Source organism: Chiroxiphia lanceolata, chromosome Z, assembly GCF_009829145.1.
Source record: "Chiroxiphia lanceolata isolate bChiLan1 chromosome Z, bChiLan1.pri, whole genome shotgun sequence".
In the NCBI taxonomy this organism is placed as follows: domain Eukaryota; kingdom Metazoa; phylum Chordata; class Aves; order Passeriformes; family Pipridae; genus Chiroxiphia; species Chiroxiphia lanceolata.
In genome coordinates this window covers 48937644-48948630 of record NC_045671.1, presented here as the reverse complement: position 1 = coordinate 48948630, position 10987 = coordinate 48937644, and positions in this window count along the sequence as shown.

Sequence of the window (10987 nt, the reverse complement as noted above, 5' to 3'; positions counted from 1 at the left end):
TCTGTGACATTTAAACAGAATAGAAATATGCTCTGTATATTATGTTCCTGAAACTACGAATTTGCTGCTCCTTATATCTGCCTTATCTTGTCCTTTGTGTCCAGTTTTGCTTTAGATTTAACACTAAATTTTATTTAACCTTTCTATTGAATAATTTGTGCAGGCATATAAAGGTAGCTGTGTTAACTGTGAAGTGTAAGACAAGCCACAACTGTGTTCAGTGACTGAATATTTGTCAGTAGAATTAAACTTACGCTTTTGACTGCGTTATTTTAGCGGACATTAAATGAACATTAAAAAAAACTAGGGTCACCAATAAGCAAAGGTCAGATGATGTATTTCAAAACCCAAACCACACAGGTAGGTAAACCCTGCCAAATCTTCTTCCTAGATTCATTAATTTCAAGGTCAGACAAAACAAATCTGACCTTTTCTGTCGCAGGGTCCTAAAGTTCACATGGTCTCATGTCTACAGAGACAGCCATTCTTCACAAGGAATGTCTACCAGTTTGCCATTAAGTACAACTATGTTTTCCCGGCACATATTATTACTTTGAACTACTTTTTCTTTGTGCCTACATGTCCTCCAGCCCCTATGCTACAGATTTACAGAGAACCACTAGCTGAGCTTAATCAGTAGTTAACAAAAACATCTGCAGTCTCTTCAGAAGACTTGGTAGAAATCTTAACAGAGCTGGATGCTCCTTGGTTTTCCATTTTTGATTGCTTTTCTTTTCCCTGAGAGTACAGCTTTTTGAAGTTTTTACAAGAAGAAAATCAAGGGCTTTTACATTCTGCCTTTTCAGACAGCTCTTACATTTAGCTATGTTGCCCATGACATTCAACACAATTATTTGCAACTTCTTATCAGTTCAAGCATTTAAGTAATAAATACTATGCAAAGATAAATATCATGCAGTATTGTTCAATATCTTTATCAATAACACAAGATGATGGGATCGAGTGCACCCTCAGCAAAATTGTAGCTGACACCAAGCTGAGTGGTGTGGTTGTTGCACCTTAGGGCGGCATGTCATCTAGAGGGAAGTGGGGTCGAGGGAGGCGGTTCTGTCCTTTTATTCCACTCTCATGGAGTTGTGTCCAGCACAAGAAGGACATGGGCCTTTTGGAGCAAGTCTAAAGGAGGGCCACAAAGGTGATTACAGTCCTGGAGCACTTACTTCTAAGACAGAGAGAGCTGGGTTTGTTCGACCTGGGCAAAAGAAGGCTCTGGGGAGGCCCCACTGCAGCTTTTCAATACTTAGAGGAATCTTATAAGAAAGATGGGGACAAACTTTTTAGGCTGGACAGGAGATAACAAGGGGTTAAGTTTTTAAATTAAAAGAGGTAGAATTAGACTAGATATAGGAAAGAAATTTTTTGCAATGAGAGTGGCAAAACACTGAAACAGGTTTTCCAGAGATGTGGCAGATGCTCCATCCCTGGAAACAATCAAGGTCAGGTTGGAGAGGGCTCTGAACAAGCTGAAGTTGAAGATATCCCTGCTCACTGCAGGGGGCTCAGACTAGATGGACTTTGAAGGTCTCTTTCCCAAATTGTTCTATGATTCTGTGATTCTTCTATGATTCAGTCTACTTCCAGCACTTGTGGTCACATAGGTATGTTAGTGCTATGTTTTGTCAAGACTGTTTTTCAATACAACTAATTAGGCTAAATAGAGTGCAATAGTGATATTGATACCTGTTCAGAGGTAATTTGCACATTTCAATTTAGCACTAACTTCTGCTATGTAGACATAGGCTAGTGTGCAAGAAAAAACTTATTTCTTTACACAGGATGCTCCTTAGCAAGAAGCAGACTATTACTCCATAAACTAAATTCTCTGAGAATAAGGGAAACAATTCACATACATACTGGGGTTCTTATTGTCCAATCAAAATAACTCGGTTGCGCTAAAAAGTCATATATCCTTAGATACATGCCTTAGAGCATCCAAGCCTTTGTCATCAATGTTTATAAAACATCCATCTCTATGATAATTCAAACATAAACTGCACAGGGAGAAGTGACTCCAAACATACCTTTCAGCGTGACTGTGGCAGAGGAAAACAGAATGAGACACAACTAAAGAAGATATTAAATGTGAAGCTGAGTTGTTCCTAGTGGAATTTTGTAGGGTTTAGACAGAAGGGAACCTGCAGCACTTTGTTAGCTTGCTGCTTACACAAACCATTATATGTGACCAAAATTTCAAGTTTGATTTAGACAAAGCGTTGTAATTGAAGCTACCACTGCTATGAACATGCTGTTACTGAAGCATCACTCACTTTCTCACAAAAGGCAATACACAGCACCACAAATAAATGTGTATAGCAACAATCACTATTGGTATCTTTCAGTAAAAATAATATATAATTTTAACATAATTTGTAATGAGTTTAAATAATTAATAAAAAATGTTAAGTGAGAACAGGACAAAAAGATGTGATACTTTTGTAAACTAGGAAAGAGAAGTGTCGTGTGTATACGTGGAGGGCAGGGACAGAAATTATTCACTGAAAGAGATGAAAATCAGTTTAATAATCACTGTGACACAATGGATCTGAAATGAGAATGATAACAAGAAAGAGTGATCAAAATGGAGAACGGGAAGATACTTGAGACACAGAAGAGTTATGATGTGTATGCTAGCTCAACAGCTTTTTTATCAGACAGGGTAGGATAAGTGTAATGGAAGCGACTGACAGATACTATTACTCACCCGAATTTATTTGGCAATTGAAAGAACTCTAAAAGCCTACCAAGTAACCATTAAGATCAAAGTACAGTTGTCATAACAGAAAGAAGATGGCAAGTTACAGTCAAGAGGCTGAAATTTCTAGTCCTTCATTTTAAAGCCCTAATGAGGAACTTTAACAGCAATACAGTCTTCTTATTAAAGAAGTACTATTCAGCGACCTCTGTTTTCTTATGTAAGTGACACAGTCAATGTCTACAAGGAGCTTGAAAAAAAACCCCAAAGTTTCAAGTAATACTCGTTGGTTTTTAATGGATTATTTCTCTTGCCACTTAAGTGACAAATGCCTGAAACAGAAAGTGTAAGTGAAATAGGAGGAGAAAAGACTATTAAAAGAATAATAATTAAAAAAATAAGTGATTTTCTTCTGTGAATAGGAGCGCAATTTACTGAGTTAATTTCTTTCTTATCCTTTTCTTTCTAAGCTCAATCGATGTTTTATGCTTGCAAGTCAGCATGTCATAGAATACTCAACTGTATCCTTTTGCTTTTCAATTTTTCTGATTTTCAATTTCAGTGACAATCTGCTAATTCACAGCAGTGGAAATTTAAACAACAGATTTGTTGTTTGAATCACACAATCCTGACTACATTCGCAAGTATGCACAGATGCGGACCAAAATTGTAGTCTTTGCTACTGAGATAAAATGACCATTCACTGGGTCTTCTTTCTCATAAATGCTTCATCATTTGGTATGTCACCTAAGTCAGACTAGACAGATGCACACCAATTAGCAACCAAGCATATAATTTATTCTTTCAAAAGTAGTTTAATTCAGCATTCACTATTCATATTACCAGTATCAGATCAGTGTTTCTGCTAAGTACAAGTGAAGTATTTGATTCAAGAGGTTTATGAATCAGGAAAAAAGCAAGGTATTCACCCAGCTCAGTAAGGTTACAGGTTGTTCTCAGGCCTAATAAAATAGTATATTACTCAAGCAAGAGATTGTATTTTCCTATAGTGCATCACACTCTTGTATTAGCATTTCAGATATTAACTATTTTCTATTTAATTGAGGATTTTCTTTAGCTATACACAGAACTCATAAGGAACATTAAAATTTGAACTCACCAAAAGTGTGATGTATCAGAGGAAAGCACAACTTTTCACCTATTTCTTTGATTTGAAGGAGCAGGTTCTTTATTCCTATGGTGGGTTGACCCTAGAAGAATGCCAGGTGCCCACCAAGCTGCTCTATCACTCTCCTTCTCAATTGGACAGGAGGGAAAATATAGAATGAAAAGCTCATGGGTCAGGATAAGGACAGAGAGAGATCCATCACAAGAAAAACAAACTTGACTTTGGAAAATTATTTTAATTTATGACCAACTGAAGCAGAGCAGGATAATAAGAGATAACACTAAATATTAAAAACACCTTCCTCCAATCCCTCTCTTTTTCCCAGTCTTAACTTTAATCCTCGTTTTCTCTAATTCCTCCCCTCAGCTGTTCAGGGTGTGGGAAAAGGGACTGCAGTTAGTGCATCCCATGTTTTCTCTGCCACACCTCTCTTCTCTTATTCTTCATCTGCTCCAGTGTGAGGACTCTCCCATAAGCTAAATTCTTCATGAACTGCTCCTTTGTGGGTCCCTTCCAAGGGCTGCAGTCCTTCAGGAACAGGTTGCTGGGAATCTCAGCTCCGGTGCCTGAAGCACCTCCTTCCCCTCCTTCCTCCCTGACCCTGGTGTCTGCAGGGCTGTTTCTCTCTCATATTCTCACTCCTCTCTCACATTTACTGTTGTGCAGCTATATTTTCTCCTTTTTAAATTTGTTATTGTTGAGCTGTCACTGTTGCTAATGGGCTTAGCCTGAGTCAGTGATAGGTCCATCTTGTAGCCGTTTGGCATTGATTGTCAGATATTGGGGAAGGATCTGGCATCTTCTCACAAAAGATACCCCTGTAGACTGCCCACTACCAGAACCTTGCCATTCTAGCCCACCAGAATTCCCCTTCCTTTCTCCCTTAATACAACACAACTGTGCCCAGACAACACAGTTTTCTCTCCAAAATGAACTGATTCACACTCCTAGCCAAATTATTACCGTGGCCTTGTGTAAAATGTCATCTGTTTCTCTCCAGCTGAATTATATTAGTTAAAGCAGCTTGTCACTGCATCTGTTTGGGAAGGAAAACAAACACAGATACAAGTCGTTAATTGAAATGGCACCCAGACATTGCAAAACCTTACATGAAAAACATAGACCTTGAAGAACTACTGTCGTGGGAGATTAAGGTAGGTTTCTGACCATATTTTTTCAGTTTCTACAGTTGCATTAATTTACCTTCAAACAACATCCTCTGTCCTTTGAACTCACAAAACATATTTATGATTAAAATAGTTCACTTATCTGTACAATTCAAGTACTATATTAATTAAGGTATAGTAATTAAGCAAATAATAGGAAAGTTTTCTTATGTGGAATGCATTAATAGATGTAGAAATACTTAGAAATATTGATTGCTGAATTCACAGGACTTCATTCAAATACTCCTGACATTAGAAAGTCTGGTCTGCAGACCATAAACACAAGAGTGTTGATGCTTTCAATAGATCAGTAAACAGCTGTAAAGTGCATGGTGACTGATACAGCAGAGCTTCAAATCAAAAGACAAACCCCAAACAACTTATTAGAGGAAAGAAAACATGGGACACAAAGACAGGCCTGTTTTGTAAAAGTTAAACCAGATTCACACTCAACAGAGAAAAGAGTTCCTTCAATTATAAGTATATATAAGAATTATTTTTTGCAGATAGCTGCAGTGAAGATGAAATATGAAACTATTATATTGAAAATGGAGCGTAAATGTTAGATTTTTAATGTACTTTTCAGCTTACAAATTACAAGGAATGTAGGAATGTAGCCATAAAAATAACTTTGAGAGTATGCGTAACTGATTTTGCTCCCTTTCTAAATTTTGTCAAATACTAGCAGGCTCACAGAAGTGCCCTTCATATAAGTGTGCTGTGTTGCAAAGCTAAAGCAATGAAAGGGTTAATTACATTTCAGTTCATTGCCTGCCAGGGAGAAGATAAAGATGGAAATTTTCTAAATGCAATTCTGCTCTCTCTAGTGAAACTATGTACTGTATGTTGAGGACATCCAAGGACAGATACGATTGCTTCACTGAAGCAAAGTTTTCTAGGTATAATCCCCAATCAAAAAATATTTCATTAAAGAATTTCCCACTTACTGTGCATCATTATTCCTGTCAATGCACTTCCACAGAGGAAAGATGACAATCATTCTAGGTGATATTGAGGCCAATGGTTTCCTGAATTGGCGATGAGATACTCTGAAGCTGTGGCAGGGAATGCAACAGAATTTCTCTGTGCTGCTCTTGCTGCACAGAAGAGTCACATCAGGCTTTCAGTGCAAGAAAACCCTTTCTATCAGGCAAGTTTTATGGTCAATATCTTCCTTCTTTTTAACAGCTAGAATGCATCAAAAAATAGATACAGCCACTCTAAATTTCATAAGCATATCACAAGAAAAATAGAGATTATAACACTAGGCAGGTCAGTTTTTAGCTACAAATATAGCATATGGCAGAATTTCAGGTATTATCATTAAAGCCTATTGGTATTGAAGTTCATGGCTACCTCTATAGTGTAACTTTGGGTGGAACGCATTTGTATTGACTGCTCCAGGGCTGAGGATATGGGACTTTGATAGGTAATGTGGATTACCAGAAAATTCTTCTTGGACTCTATTCATTTTATCTTCTTATTGATTTACTGAGCCCAGTATAATTCCCTACTTATATAAACAGGGACAGGCAACCTCATTTTTCAGAAAAAAGAGGAATGCTGTAAAAGCTTTTGCTATGCACTGCAACAAATGAGGGAAAACATTAACTGTTGATTTTCATAAATTGCCAGATGTAGTGCTAGGGTGAAAGGGGCTTAGTAATGAGTTTAGTCACTGTGTTACACATCTGACATTCATGTTGGTAACATTGCACTCTTTATCCAACAACCTTCAATAAAATATTTAGTTACCATTTTCCTGTGCAGCAAAAATAGTAAATAACATCACTTACAGGATGTGTGGGAAAGAAAATGTGATATACCAAGAAAACAAATACAAGAATAACATTGCTTTATGATTTTTTGAGGGGGTTTTTTATGCTTAAGCATTTTCAGGGATTTGTCAGAAAATAAAAAGTCTTATGGCCATAGCCCATAAGAAACATCTATATAGCTGTAGAAAAACAAATGTGAATGTAATGTGCATAACCTCTCTCTCAGGTATTCAGGTTTGTTTTTTTGAAGAAATTTTGCTAGTTTAATGAAAAACCTTGTTTCACATCCCAGACATAAGAGACTTAATGTAGAAAACATAATACGGTAGCCTTTTTAGTTTCAACAGCATTACAATGTCACTTGAGTACCTGGAACAGTAAGAGAGGTATCAGATCATCAGGTCAAGATATTTAACTTGCAAGCTAATAAAAGGGAATGACTTCTTCTCACAGAGAAGCACAGTAACTGTTCCCTCTTAAAAATACAAATGGATTTTTCTTCTCCATTAAGAGTATCGAAGCAGAGGTCCATTATGATTTTTTCCCAAATAAGAAGCTCAGTTCATAAGAGTACTAAACATCTGTCTCATAACAGTCATCAACAGCTACTTCCACTAATGAAGGTTTGCTCTAAGTAACACTAGCAAAGAACTTAATGCTTGCTGTGAAAAACTGACATGTCAACATGCCAGTAAAGTTTACTTTGTCTATTTACCAGAGAAGAGAATTCTCTTTTTTAATTTGAAACAAAAATATAATTTCCAAGAAATTTATTATATTGGTGAACTGGCTTTAAGCCTTTTGCTGCCTGCTGTCTGTGTGAAATTGCTCTTGTTATTTCTCAGGGAGAATTACTCCTTTTTGACATCACTGTTGTTCTTTAATCCCAGTTCCGATCTACAGCTACCCTTTCAGACTGATCTAACTTTGTCATCTTTGGGATTACCATTTTTCCCTTGACTCATACAAATATGAAAATGCAGTGGAAATTTACTGCAAATGACATCAGAAGGTACACAGGCAGAAACAATTCACTCCAAGATCCCTACTATTATTAAGAATTTATTGGGTGTTTTAAAATCCCAGAATTTCTTTTAATGCTTCACTTTCATGATTAACATCATGTAATGGTAATAGTTTTAGTCTATGAGAGAAAGAAAAACTAGATCACTGTAAGACCAGGCTATCATCCTTGAAATATTATAGTGAATTCTTCTTTAATATAGGCAAATGAGCAAACAGAACTCATCACTGCATTACAGGTTTATGATGTCACACAGTAAAAGGTGTGAATGCCTTTGGCAGGAAAAAAGAAGAAACACCTTTTTACAGCAGTTGCGATCATACTCAGCTAGTAGCTAAGCATCTGCCTTTTCAGCTGGAGGGTGTTTTGCACTGAAATGCATAAAAGTTTGAAAATTTACAATATGTTTATTCTGTTAGCTCCTACAACTTGTAGATTTTACAGAGGAAATGAGCTGGGAGTGCTCACAGAAGTTCCTGTTAAAAGTGTACTGGCAAAGAAAGAGCTGGGATTGCTCTATTTCCAGAGGACTAACATCTGTCCTCTCTCATGTATAGTCTGAAAATCATTCTTTCATGACTTACCTTGAGGCTCACATACAAAAAGAATAAAACTGAACAAAACATGTATTTCAGAGCAGTTAGCCTTCTGCTTTTTGTCAAAAGACAAGATTGCATCAAACATGAATTTTAATTTGTCCCCAAAAATATCTTTGGGTATAACAATTTTCCTTTAGTCATATAGCAAGTATAATGGCAAACTGGGATTATAAATTCACTTATCTACCAAATGAAGAAAAGCCCTGTTCTCCTGTTAAAGTACTGACTCCTATTAGCCTTTCAAAGCTCATCTTCAGAAGATACCTGAAGTCCAGTTGTGATCCATACACAGATAAAATCAGCAAAATTCAATGTATGCAATTGGAGTTACATTTAACTAAATTAGATATAAATACAGAGCACTTGAGCAAAACACAGAAGAAGTAAGGGTGAGAGGATATCAACTTCTGGAGCATTTAAAATCTCAGAAAAATTGTAATATTTCATCTGGGCAAATATTCACAATTTTGCTAGGTAAGGATATTTTGTCTGTAAATCTTCACTAGATACTGAAGAGAAGGTTTCCATCAACTATCTAGAAAGAAAATAAGCTTTTTCAGATACTAGGGCATAAAATCAATTTGTTCATAGTTGTTTATGTCATCATCTTCAGAGCACACAGCATTCAACATTTTTTGTTTTTCTCATAAACTAGTTTTAGCTTATCTCATCCAAAAATTGAATGATGCCTTCAGTTCATGCAGAATAAGAAATTAACTTATAAATTGAACTTACTGAACTGAATACCCACCCACTTCCTTGGAAATGCCTCATTTCTACTTCATGTGTTCATTAAGAAATTGAACTATACTATGTCAAATTCAAATAATAGAATCAAACGCATAACCTGTAAGCAAGATTTCTTAATATTTGGGTAACTTAAAGATGGATGGGTTGGATTTTACGAAGTTGTATGGGTTAGCATGTCCTAAGTTGATGCTTTATGGAATGTTTTCTTTCAGTTGACTGTTGTCCTTTAAACTTTTGCCAAGTTCCCTTATATTCTAAAGTTTTTCAGTAAAAGTGTATTATTGACCTCCTGAGAAACTTGTTCAGCATCTTCTTCCATGCGGTCTCACAAGATATTAAAAGAACTGAAAGTCCTTTGAAAAGATCTGGCAAGAGGACTTTTGGAGCGTTGTATATTTTTAAAGTAAAACCTCTTCAATGAGCTTGTAGCTCAAGACCTGGGGTCTTACAGACCATGAGAATAATCAGAAGTGCTTGTCCTGCTTTTGTGCTCTGAGACAACCACTTTACTCTCTGGGCACCTGACTAGATGTCTGTCCTGTTGGAAGCATTTTCCTGTATAAGCAACAATCCACAGAAACAGTGGTATCAACTGCATAATGTGCTGACAGCACTGTGCTAATTATCCCACTGCTTTCCCCAGAAGGCATGAAGGGTGAACACAATCATTAATTGCAGTATTGCTGCTGATGGAAATGCAGGGCAATACCTTCCTGTCACTAAATAGATCTGAATTTGAATTGTTCTTATTATTAAATGAGACATTGATGCAGCTCATTATGTAGGTTTTTTAATAATTTTTTCCCACATTTTCCCTATTAACCGAGGCAATGACAGATACAATGTAGAATTAAAATGAGAACTCTGAGGCCAATCAAAAGAGACTTTGGGGCTCTAGGATGACTGGTTAAGGGATCAGGAACACAGGTAGTGTTCTCCTCTATCCTTCCAGTCACAGGTAATGAGGAAAACTGGAAGACCATGGCTTTGAGCCTGGTGCCTTTGGTAGAATTTTAGGGTTTTGGATCGTGAGTTAGTCTGCATAACACCAGACCTGCTGGCAATGGATGTGGCACACTTGTCACAAAGGGGTAAAGGATCTTTGTGCGGGAGTTGTCAGGGTTCATTGAAAGAGGTTTAAACTAGATTTCAAGGGAGAAAGGTATAAAATGAAGCTTACTAGAGATAAACTGGGGGGTGGGGGGGGGAGCAGCACACCAATACTTGAGGGGCGGTGTGCTATTAAGGTCCTTCAGCCTGTCCTCTCAGAGGAGGTAGAGGATGGAGATTCATGAGGCAGCAAAGGCACAAGAGTTATTGTTGTGTTAGAAACCATGGAAGTGGCTTTTCCTCCAAGAAAAAGTGGCTGGATCAATAGCCCAACTGAAGTGTATCAACAACAACAACAAACACAGCATGGGCAAGCACAGCAACAGGAGGAGCTGGAAACCATTGAAAGGAAAAATTTGACACAGTTGTCATTATGGAAATGTAATGGGATGACTTGCACAACTGGAGTGGTGGAATGGATATCCATAAAATCTTCAGAGGGGATAAGAAAGCAAGAAGAGATAGTGGGATTGTCCTGTGTATTTAGGTTGCATGGGCCTGGAGACTGTTGGTGACGGGACTTAGATCCAGCTGGCGGCTGATCACCAGTGGTGTTCCCCAGGGCTCAGTATTAAGGACAGCTCTGTTTAACATCTTGATCTGTGATTTAGATCAAGTGCCCCCTCAGTCAGGTGTCAGATGAGACCAAGTGGATGTGATTGTTGGTCTGCTGGATCAGCTCTATGGAGGGATCTGGACAGTCTGGATTGAGGAGCTG